This window comes from Mus caroli, unplaced genomic scaffold (genome assembly GCF_900094665.2).
Source record: "Mus caroli unplaced genomic scaffold, CAROLI_EIJ_v1.1 scaffold_6095_1, whole genome shotgun sequence".
NCBI lineage: Eukaryota > Metazoa > Chordata > Mammalia > Rodentia > Muridae > Mus > Mus caroli.
The window spans coordinates 4,241-16,339 of NW_018390411.1; the positions used below are offsets into that span (position 1 = coordinate 4,241).

The 12,099-nt window shown below is 39.6% G+C and overlaps 1 non-coding gene across 1 annotated transcript; it reads left to right on the plus strand.

Moving 5' to 3' along the window:
* The first annotated feature begins 7,262 nt into the window (after positions 1–7,262).
* On the plus strand, positions 7,263–7,369 carry LOC115030335. The gene has a single exon (XR_003835915.1). It is a non-coding gene; the product is annotated as a U6 spliceosomal RNA (small nuclear RNA).
* Positions 7,370–12,099: the final 4,730 nt, after the last annotated feature.

Genomic DNA, 12,099 nt, shown 5'->3' on the forward strand with positions numbered 1-12,099 from the left:
ATTCCAAAATTAAACCTAACTGTGATGTTCCCAATGTGTGTGGACATACAATACAATCATTTTTCATTTCTGGTGAGCTCTCCAGAAGCTGCCATTTCATGCCATTTTCACTCTGCCAGTACAGTTCACACAAATCCTGCACTTTTTCTGGAGAACTAAGATATCCATTATATACCCACACTCTAAGACCTAACTCTGTTTGGGGATTTCTGTTAAAACCATTGCCTCAGTAGCATTCCTGGAACGCTCCTGTCCACTCCACCTGCACAACTCAAGGCATGGGTCCTGTCATGGTGCTTCCTCATATAACTTACCGAATCGTTTCTCTAGATTTCAGCTTCCTTTACCATCTGTACACTGACAATCCTGTTTTTTATGTTCAGGTTACATAACATGTTTGCAGGAAGAGATCTACAGAAGATGTTTTCCAGGTTATGGTTCATCATCCAATGCTCGGCTCCAAGCACTCAGCTTTGCACCCAATTTCCTGCTGAGTTCTCTCCAAAAGTGAGTCCACATGTATAGTCACAATGGCAGGAGACCTACCCAAGTATGTCCAGATTTCAAATCAGTGTTCTTGTGGACAAGCCTGAACCTTGCCCTAGAGTCCCTTCTCCATTTGTCAGGCCTCCCTCAGGTGTCAGGGAACCTTCACTGGATTTCCTAGTTAAGTATTCCTAAATACTATCCAATTGTGATCTGTGATTTCTCCCAGACCATGCTTCTCTGGACCTGTTTACTATATTTCCAGCAGTGAACCAGATTGTGTGGATTTGAAAACTCTATATTGTTTCTCAGAATTCTATTAACTTTGTAATCTGGCATCATTTTTTTCAGCAGATTCAGTGCTGTAAGGAGCCGCCTTCACATTCGCCATTACAAGATGGCGCTGATGGCACTGACACCCGTGTTCTAAGTAGTAAACAAGCAAGCTGCGCATGTGCCGGGGTAGCTTTCCACCCCATGTGCTCTCCCTTCCCTGTGACGACAACTCCGGCCGATGGGCTGCAGCCAATCAGGGAGCGACACGTCCGAGGCGGAGGACAGTCCTCCATAAAAGGGACGGGTTTCCGCCATTTGCTCTCTCTCTCTCTCTCTCTGGCTCTCTCTCTGGCTCTCTTCTCCACTGGCTCCTGATGGGGTAAGCAATAAAGCTTGTGCTGCAGAAGATTCCGGTTGCCCTGAGCGTGTTCTTACCAGGGGGGACAAAAGCGCGGGCAATACAGTGCCATGTGGACCATGCTGGCACACTTCTTCCAGGTGTGGTAGAGTCTCACCCTGATGGTTTGTGTTGCCTTATCTTGGCATGATTTAGAGTCATCTGAGAAGATGGAAACTAAGTTGATAAAATTCTTCCATGAAATGGTGTGCGGAAAATTCTATGGGGTCTCCATTGAGTTAAGATTCTTATGGTAGTATGGAACCATTGGTGGGTGTTTTCAAACTTTTTGAGGTAGTTCTGGGTTTTTAAAGAGGACAAACACAGGTATCCATGGACTTCCAAGCACTATGTAGTGTTCTTTAGTAGAATCAGCTTCAGGTATTGCTTCTAGGTTTCTTGCTTGATTTCTGATCTGTGTTCTCTGAGGAAAGGACAGTGAAGATCATACCCTACGTACTATGGTGGGTTTGCCTAGAATTAAGACCAATTATAGTGTTTACAGTATGTGGAGACTTATACCTCAGCCCTTGTCCCTTGTTTCTGAGTTCTCCAGAAACTTCCTTTCCATTATCTCTGTCAATGTGACAGGATAATTATGATCACACAGATCCTATACTCTCTCTTTTGAATTTCTGGAGAATCAAGATACCCATTCCATCACCAGACATGAATGATAAGTCTGGATGCAGATTTCTCTCAACATTTCTGCCTGAATAGCTTCACTGAGTCTCTCCTGTCCACACCATGCACAAAGTCTGATGCCTAGGTCTATCATGCCCCTTCTATATCTAACTTTCTCATTTGGTTATTTAACCCCAGATTCCTTTCCATGTCTACATTTCAAGTCCTATTCTGATGAACAGGGAGCATACCAGCGATGTATGATGTGATCTATACATCTTTACCTTCCAGTAAACTACCATGTTTGTCTCCAGGCACACAGCTCTGCTCCCAAGTCCTAGGAATGTTCCCCCAGTAGTAAGACCCTAAGGTAGTGTACTCTGGAGGAGGATTAGCTAAGTATGTGCAAATTACACATGGGCGTCTTTTCTAGGCAAGTCTGAACCTTACCTTTCAGTGCTATCACATATTACCAGGCCTCTTCCAAGTCACAGAGCACCTGCCATGGGCTTTCCTGTATTGAATTCTCAAATATATGCCTATTCTGATGTTTGCACAAATCCAGATCATGCTACACTAGAACTATTTGCTTGACATCCATTTCTTAGAATGTTTGCTTGGCTTTGAAGCTCTCAGACTGCTAGGAATTATTCAATCGTATCATCTGGTATCATTTTTTTTCATTGGATTAAGTATTATGTGTACCATATTGCCACATTCTTTTACTAGGTGTGACAGAGCCTCATTATGGTGGTTTTGGTTTGTATATGTTACAAAATCTAGAGTCATCTGAAAAGAGGGACCCTCAATTGAGAATGCTCCTACATGAAATGGTCTGTTGAAAAGCCTGATGGACCCTCTACATTTGTTGCCTAGTTTTGGAACAAGGAAATGGTTATATAAAGAAGGCTAGCTGAGGTATCTATGGAGTCCAAAGCGTAAGTTACTATTCATTAGTGGTACCTGTTTCATTTCTTACCTCTAGGTTATGTCTTGATTACTAACCTGTATTCTCTGAATGATAGACACTGAAACTTCAGGCTTGCTATGGTAAGTTACCTAAAAGTCAGCCACAGTGTGCTGTTCCCTATATGTGGAGACTTACAGGTCTGTCATTGTCTCTTGTTGCTGAGCTCTACAGAGAGTTTCCATCCAGTGCCAGTGGCTCTGTGCCTGGGTAATTCTGATCAAACCAATCCTATACTATGTTTTTTGTATTCTGTATAAGTAGAACACCCATTATACATCAACATAGTAAGGCATAAATCTGGATGAAGATATACTCAACTCATTTCCCTTAATAGATTCCCTGAATCTCTCCTGTCCACACCATGCACAAAAACTCAGGCCTTAGTCTATCATGCAGTTTCCATATTTAAATTCTTCCATTTGTTCCCTAGTGCCCAGTTACTTTTGCCATATTGGCATTCCTAATTCTGTTTCTGAGTGACAGGACACATATCTGCTATGCATGATGTGATATACACACCTTCGCCATCCCAAACAAGGCTACCCTTTTGCTTGACTTCATTTACACTCTCTTACACCCAATTTGAAGTTGTATTTCTCCAGTAGTGGGTCCACCATTGTAGCATTCATCAGAAGAGGTGAAGGTAAATATGTGTAGATAATAAACAAGTTTCCTCTATTGGAAAGTCTGAAACATTCTTTTCAGTGCCATCTCCTATTCCCAAGCTTCAGGCATGTCACAAAGCACCAGAACTGGTCTTCCCTATTTAGTACTCCCACATAGAAATCCATTTCTAATCTATGCATACTTTTGGACCATGCTTTTCTAGACCCATTGGCTGGACTTTATGCTCTGACAGGGATATTCCCTTTGTGGACCTCAGACTGTTGGTTATGATACTATTAACACTGTAATCCTACATCATTATTTCATCAGATTCAGTACTATATGGACCATATAGCCACATTATTCTGCCAGGTGTTGTAGAGTCTCACCATGATGATTTGTGTTGTATTACCTTTATACAATCTAAAGTCATCTGAGAAGAAGGAATGCTAATTGAGAACACTTCTCCATGAAATGCTCTATAGAGACATCTGTTGAAATCTCCTTAGAGTAGGGATTCTTAAAGAAGTGTGGAGCCACTGAGGTTGTGGCCAAGTTTTGGGAGGTAGTTCTGGGTTTTAAATGAAGTCAAGCCAAGGTACCTATAGAGTGCCAAGAATTATGTAGTGTTTCTTAGTATTATGTACATCAGTTCTTGCCTCTAGTTTTTTCTTTGATTACTGACCTCTGTTCTCTTACTGATAGACTGTTGAAGCTCCTACCCTGCTTTCTATGTTAAGTCTTCCCAGAATTAAAAATAACTGTGATGTACCCAATATGTCGTGAATATCACATCTTAGTTCTTTTTACATGGTGAGCTCCCCAGAAGCTCCCCTTGAGTGTGCCAGGATAGTTCTGGTCACATTTATACTACACTAGTTCTCTTTAATTCCTTAAGATGGCTGATACCCATTCCATCCCCTGTGCTAATGGCTAACTCTGGATGTAGATTTCTCTTAACACCTTTTTTACCTGAATATTTTCCCTGAATCTCTCCTGTCCATAACATGCATACAACAACAGGCCTATGACTTATTCTGTAGATTCTGCATCTAACTTCTTCAATTGATGTGCTAAACCCCAGATTTGTTTGTGACTTTTATACTTCCTGTATTTTCCATGAAAGACTGAGTTCATACCTAATTTGTACTCCAGATCTACAGACTTTTACCTTCCACTGTTTTGCTTACTCAGGCATAATGCTCTACACATAACTTCCTGGTAAATTCCCTCCAGTAGTGAGTCCTCAAGTATAATGTCAATGGAAAGAGGCCTACATAAGTATGTCCAGATTTCACAAGGGTTTCCTTTGTTGGCATGTCTGAACCCTGTTCTCCAATCGCTTCTCATATTACCAGGCTTCCCCCAGGTCACAGACCACCTGGACTAGGCTTCCCTGTTCAATATGCACTAATACAACACCAATCTGCTCTGTACAAACTCCTAGACCATGATTCTATAGAACCATTTGCTGGATATCTAGGTTGAAACAGATTGCCTGGATTTGAACCTCTCAAACTGTTTCTCATGATTTTCTTAACCCTGAAAACGTGCATCATATTTTTTCATCAGAATCAATACGATATGGACAATGCTGGCCAGTATTCTGCCTGGAGTATTATATCCTCACCATGTTGGTTTGTTTTATACTAACATGACACAATTTAAATTCATCTGAGAAGAAGGAACATCAATGGTGTACACTCAATGGTTCCTATGATAGTGTGCAGTGATCTGTGGGTATCACTGTGCTTTCAGAGATGGTTTGGGGTTGTTCAAGAATGCAAGACAAAAAACAAATGGAGTGAAAAACATTATGCAGTACTCCTTAATGGTATCCACTTATGTTCCTGCCTCTAGATTTCTTACTTGATTCCCGACTTGTTTTCCCTCACAGATGGACAGTTAAGGTACTGCCCTTCTTCAAAGGTATTCTATTCCAGAATTAAGACTAACAGTGATGTTTCCAATATGTGTAGACATACAATTCAGTTATTGTCTATTCTTGGTAAGCTCTCCAGAAGCTTCCATTCTATGCCACATTCACTGTGACAGGACAGTACTGGTGACACAAATACTGCACCATTTCTATTCCATTCCTGAAGAACTAAAATATACATTATACTCCCACACTCTAAGGCCTAACCCTATATGCAGATTTCTCTGAACAACTTTACCAGAATAGTTTCTCTGGAACTCAACTGTCTATGCCATCTGAACAACCCGAGGCATGGATCCTATCATGCAGCTTCCTCATCTAACTATCTCAATTGTTTCTCTAGCCTTTAATTTACTTTCCCACCTGAGCACTGCCAGTCCTGTTTCTTATGGTCAGGGCACATACAAGTGGTTTTCCCATTTCCTGCGCATCATCCCATGCTTGACTCCAATAACTCAGCTCTGCAACCAATTTCATGGTGAGTTAGTTCCAATAGTGGTTCTACAAGTATAGTCAAAATGGCAGGAGGCCTACCTACATGTGTCAAGATTTCACATGGTTGTCCTCAGTAGGCAACTCTGAACCTTGCCTTCCAGTCACTTCTATTCTCAAGTGTTGTCAGATATATACCTGCAGTCCACTTAGCAGTATTAGAATAGCAATCACCAATCAGCAGTGGTTTCATGGCCCTGTGGAAACATCCAGGACTCTGCTGAATAGGTTTGAGTCAGCAGAAAGTCTAGGACCAGCATGGATGCCACAAGTTGACTGTCATGTCACTCTCAATGAAGTGAAGAAGACATGAGACCAGGGAAGTGTGGTAAAGGGCCGCCATCACTGCCAGATGAATAGTATTTATACTCACTCCAAGTATCATATGTCCTCCTATGGATCTTTCTTCATCAAAAGACCATGTGAGCCCGACTTAGCAAAACTTCATGCCATTCTGACATCACTCTCCCAATTTGCAGGAGTATTTGGAAGAAGCAAGAAATCCAAGAATACAGCCAGAATTTTTTGGTGTTTCCTTCTATGATGACATGACAAATGATGGATATTAAGGAACGACAAGGTATACCAAAACCATCTAACATTCTTTACAATCTGTTTGTTCCCGCTTAAGACCATACATCCTTTTACGTGTTTGCTTTAGCAAAACATCCTCTCACCCTGTGTGCCCCAGCACAGCATAATTTGATATAAGTGGCTTTCCAAACAACACAATAGTTTTCAATTCATATGCTATTAATATTTAAGAATTTTCTTTATCTCCAACATGAAGTATCTATACACAATAGAAATAAATATAAGACCACATTTTAAATAAATGGCCTATGTAAAATATAGTCAGAAATAATCTAGCCGGGCATGGTGGCGCACGCCTTTAATCCCAGCACTCGTGAGGCAGAGGCAGGCAGATTTCTGAGTTCGAGGCCAACCTGTTCTACAGAGTGAGTTCCATGACAGCCAGGGCTACACAGANAAAAAAAAAAAAATTTAAATTTTGCAATGAGGGCTTTTAGTCTAGTCAGGTTAGCTTTGAATTTATGGTATAGTCCAGGCAAGCCTCAAATTTTCTGGAGTGTCTGAAGACAGCTACACTGTACTTACATATAATAAAAAAAAAAAAAAAAAAAAAAAAAAAAAAAAGAAATAATCTAACAAAACAACTTTAAATTTCTATCAATGTACAATAATTAAACGAAATGTTTGGGATTCTATTAATGTACAATAATTAAACAAAAACCTTAAATATCTATTAATGTACAATAATTCAAACACAAAAACTTTATATTTCTATCAACATACAATAAACAAAACAAACTTAAATTCTATTAATATATAATAATTAAACACATTTATTTTCCATTAATATACAATGATTCAAACAAAATGAATTTAAGTTTCTATTAAAATACAATATTAAACAAAAAACTTAAATTTCTGTTAATATGAAATATATCATGCTCACTTAGGCAGCACATATACTAAAATTGGAACAATATAGAGAAGATTAGCATGGTCCCTGTGCAAGGATGACATGCAAATATGTGAAGCATTCCATATTTTTCTAACAGAATCACAGAAGGATCAAGCTCCAGCCAGAGACAGCTTGAATATTAACTCCAGAGACCAGTCTGTGCAGGTCAGCTCATGGACTGAAAAGGGTGAACAGACTGCAAAAGTGACAACGGCTTGTGGGATAGAACCCATTTCAGGCTTCAGACATCCTGGCACCTTCCCCATCAGGAGAGAAGTGTCCACCCAGGAGGACTCTGCGAGAGCAGGAGAGGGAGCCACCTTGGGTCCCTGGATTCCTCAGAGACTAGTCTGTGCAGGTGAGAGTGCAGACTACAGAAGTGACACAGCTTCTGGGACAGACCCCATTTTGGGGTCCAGACATCTGGGCAGCTTCCCTGACAGAGGAGAGGTGTCCAACTGGGAGGGATTGGCCAGAGCAGGTAAGGGAGCCATCTTGGGTCCCAGATCCCTCAGAGACCAGTCTGCACAGGTGAGCTTGCAGACTGCAGAGGCAACACATCTTCTGGGACAGGCCCTGTTTCGGGCCCTCATCTTCAGCCAGGAGGCAGGTCTGAATGCCAGATATCTGTGCACCTTCCCTACAAGAGGAGAGCTTGCCTGCAGAGAATACTCTGACCACTGAAACTCAGGAGACAGCTAGTCTGCAAGGTCTGCTGATAGAGGCTAACATAATCACCTGAGGAACAAGCTCTAAACAGAGACAACTATAACAACTAACTCCAGAGATTACCAGAGGTATAAAGTCAAATATAAGAATCTTACTAACAGAAACCAAGAACACGCGGCAACATCAGAACCCAATATGCCTACCGCAGCAAGTCCTGGATACTCCAACACTCCAGAAAAGCAAGACTCAGATTTAAAATCATATCTCATGATGGTGGTAGAAGATTTTAAGAAAGGCATTAATAAGTCACTTAAAGAAATACAGGAGAACACTGCTAAACAGGTAGAAGTCCTTAAAGAAGAAACACAAAAAAATCCCTTAAAGAATTACAGGAAAACACCAACAAACAGGTGATGGAATTGAACAAAACCATCCAAGATCTAAAAATGGAAGTAGAAACAATGAAGAAAACTCATACAGATACATCTCTGGAGATAGAAACCCTAGGAAAGAAATCAGGAACCATAGATATGAGCATCAGCAACAGAATACAAGAGTTGGAAGAGAGAATCTCAGGTGCAGAAGATTCCATAAGAAACATGGACACAACAATCAAAGAAAATGCAAAATGCAAAAAGATCCTAACCCCAAAACATCCAGGAAATCCAGGACACAATGAGAAGACCAAACCTACGGATAATAGGAGTAGATGAGAATGAAGATTTTCAACTTAAAGGACCAGCAAGTATCCTCAACAAAATTATAGAAGAAAACTTCCTATACCTAAAGAAAGAGATGACCATGAATATAGAAGAAGCCTAAAGAACTCCAAATAGACTGGCCAGATAAGAAATTCCTCCTGACACACACTAAGCAGAACAACAAACGCACTAGATAAAGACAGAATAATAAAGGCAAAAGCAAAAGGTCAAGTAACATACAAAGGCAGACTTATTAGAATTACACCAGACTTCTCACCAGAGACTGTAAAAACTCCTAATTAACAAAATCAGAAATGGAAAAGGATACAAAACAACAGATCCTGAGGAAAACCAAAACATCATCAGATCCTACTACAAAAGGCTATATGCAACAAAACTGAAAAACCTGGATGAAATGGAAATTTTCCTAGACAGATACCAGGTATCAAAGTTAAATAAGGATCAGTTTAATGATCAAAACAGTCCCATTTCCCCTAAAGAAATAGAAACAGTCATTAATAATCTCCCAACCAAAAAAAGCCAGGGGCCAGATGGGTTTAGTGCAGAGTTCTATCAGACGTTCAAAGAAGAGCTAATTCCAATTCTCCTCAAACTATTCCACAAAATAGAAACAGAAGGTACTCTACCCAATTCATTCTATGAAGCCAAAATTACTCTGATACCTAAGCCACACAAAGATCCAACAAAGAGAGAGAACTTCAGACCAATTTCACTTATGAATATCAATGCAAAANTACTCAATAAAATCCTCACAAATCGAATCCAAGAACACATCAAAATGATCATTCATCATGACCAAGTAGGCTTCATCCAAGAGATTCAGGGATGGTTTAATATATGGAAATCTATCAACATAATCCACTATATAAACAAACTCAAAGAAAAAATAAATTATCATCTCATTAGATACTAAGAAAGCATTTGACAAAATCCAACACTCCTTCATGATAAAAGTCATGGAAAGATCAGGAATCCAAGGCCCATGCCTAAACATAATAAAAGCAATATACAGCAAAACAGTAGCGAACATCAAATTCAAAGCAATACAACTAAAATCAGGGACTAGACAAGGCTGCCCACTGTCTCACTAACTATGCAATATAGTACTTGAAGTCCTAGCCAGAGCAATTCAACAACAAAAAGAGATCAAGAGGATACAAATTGGAAAGGAAGAAGTCAAAATATCACTATTTGCATATGATATGATAGTATACATATACGTGACCCTAAAAATTCCACCAGAGAACTCCTAAACTTGTTAAAGAGCTTCAGTGCAGTAGCTGGATATAAAATTTATTCAAACAAATCAGTGGCCCTTATCTACACAAAGGATAAACAGGCTGAGAAAGAAATTAGGGGAAAAATACCCTTCACAATAATCACAAAAAATATAAAATAACTTGGTTTGTCTTTAACAGAGGAAGTGAAAGATTTGTATGACAAGAACTTCAAGTCTCTGAAGAAAGAAATTGAAGAATATCTCAGAAGATGGAAAAAACTCCCATGCTCATGGATTGGCAGGATTTATATAGTAAAAATGTCTATACTGCCAAAAGCAATCTACAGATTCAATGCAATCCCCATCAAAATTCCAACTCAATTCTACAAAGAGTTAGAAAGGGCAATTTACAAATTCATCTGGAATAACAAAAAACCTAGGATAGCAAAAATTATTCTCAATAATAAAAGAACATCTAGGGGAATCACCATACCTGACTTCAAGCTGTACTACACAGCAATTGTGATGACAATTGCATGGTAATGGTACAGCAACAGACAGGTAGATCAATGGAATAGAACTGAAGACCCAGAAATGAACACACACACCTATGGTCACTTGATCTTTGACAAGGGAGCTAAAACCATCCAGTGGAAAAAAAGACAGCATTTTCAACAAATGGAGCTGACACAACTGGAGGTTATCATGTAGAATGATAATTGATCCATTCTTATCTCCTTGTACAGAGTTCAAGTCTAACTGGATCAGTGACCTCCACATAAAAACAGAGACACTGAAATTTATAGAGGGCAAAATAGGGGAAAAGCCTTTTAGATATGGCACAGGGGAAAATTCCTAAACAGAACAACACTGACTTGTGCTGTAAGATCAAGAATTGACAAATTGGACCTCATAAATTTACAAATCTTCTGTAAGGCAAAAGATATTGTCAATAAGACAAGAAGGCCACCAACAGATTGGGAAAGGATTTTTACTAAACCTAAATCACATATGGGACTAATATCCAATATATACAAAGAGCTCAAGATGCTGGACTCCAGAAATTCAAATAACTCCACTAAAAAATGGGAAATGTAATTGAGGAAAATACGTAATATATATATATATAAATGAGGTACAGAGCTAAACAAAGAATTCTCAACTGAGGAATACTGAAGGGCTGAGAAGCACTTGAAAAAATGTTCAACATTCTTAATCATCAGGGAAATGCAAATTAAAATAACACTGAGATTCCACTTCACACCAGTAATAATGGCTAAGATAAAAATTTCAGGTGACAGCAGATGCTGGCGAGGATGTGGAGAAAGAGGAATACTTCTCCCTTGCTGGTGGGATTGCAAGCTGGTAGAAACACTCTGTAAATCAGTCCGGTGTTTCCTCAGAATATTGGACATATTACTACCAGAAGATCCAGCAATACCTCTCCTGGGTGTATACCCAAAAGATGTTCCAGCTGGTATAAGGACACATGCTCCACTATGTTAATGACAGCCTTATTTATAATAGCCAGAAGATAGAAAGAACCCAGATTCTTTCAAAAGAGGAATGGATACAGAATGGAGTACTACTCCGCTATTAAAAAACAACGAATATATGAAATTCTAGGGCAAATAGACGTATCTGTAGGATATCATCCTGAGTGAGGTAACCAAATTAGAAAAGAAGTCACTTGATATGCACTCACTGATACGTGGATATTAGCCCAGAAACTTAGAATACCCAAGATACAATTTGCAAAACACAAGAAAATCAAGAAGAAGAAAGACCACCGTGTGTATACTTCATTCCTCCTTAGAATAGGGAACAAAGTACCCATGGAAGGAGTTACAGAGACAAAGTCTGGAGCTAAGACAATAGGATGGACCATCCAGAGACTACCCCACCTGGGGAACCATCCCATAATCAGCAAACAAACCCAGACACTTGCACATGCCAGCAAGATTTTGCTGAAAGGACCCTGATATATCTGTCTCTTGTGAGGTTATGCCAGTGCCTGGCAAACACAGAACTGGATGCTAACAGTCATCTATTGAATGGAACATGGGGCCCCCAATGGAGGAGCTAGATAAAGTACCCAAGGAGATGAAGGAGTCTGAAACCCTATAGGTGGAACAATGATATGAATTAACCAGTACCCCCAGAGCTTGTGTCTCTAGCTGGATATGTAGTAGAAGATAGATAGTCAGCCA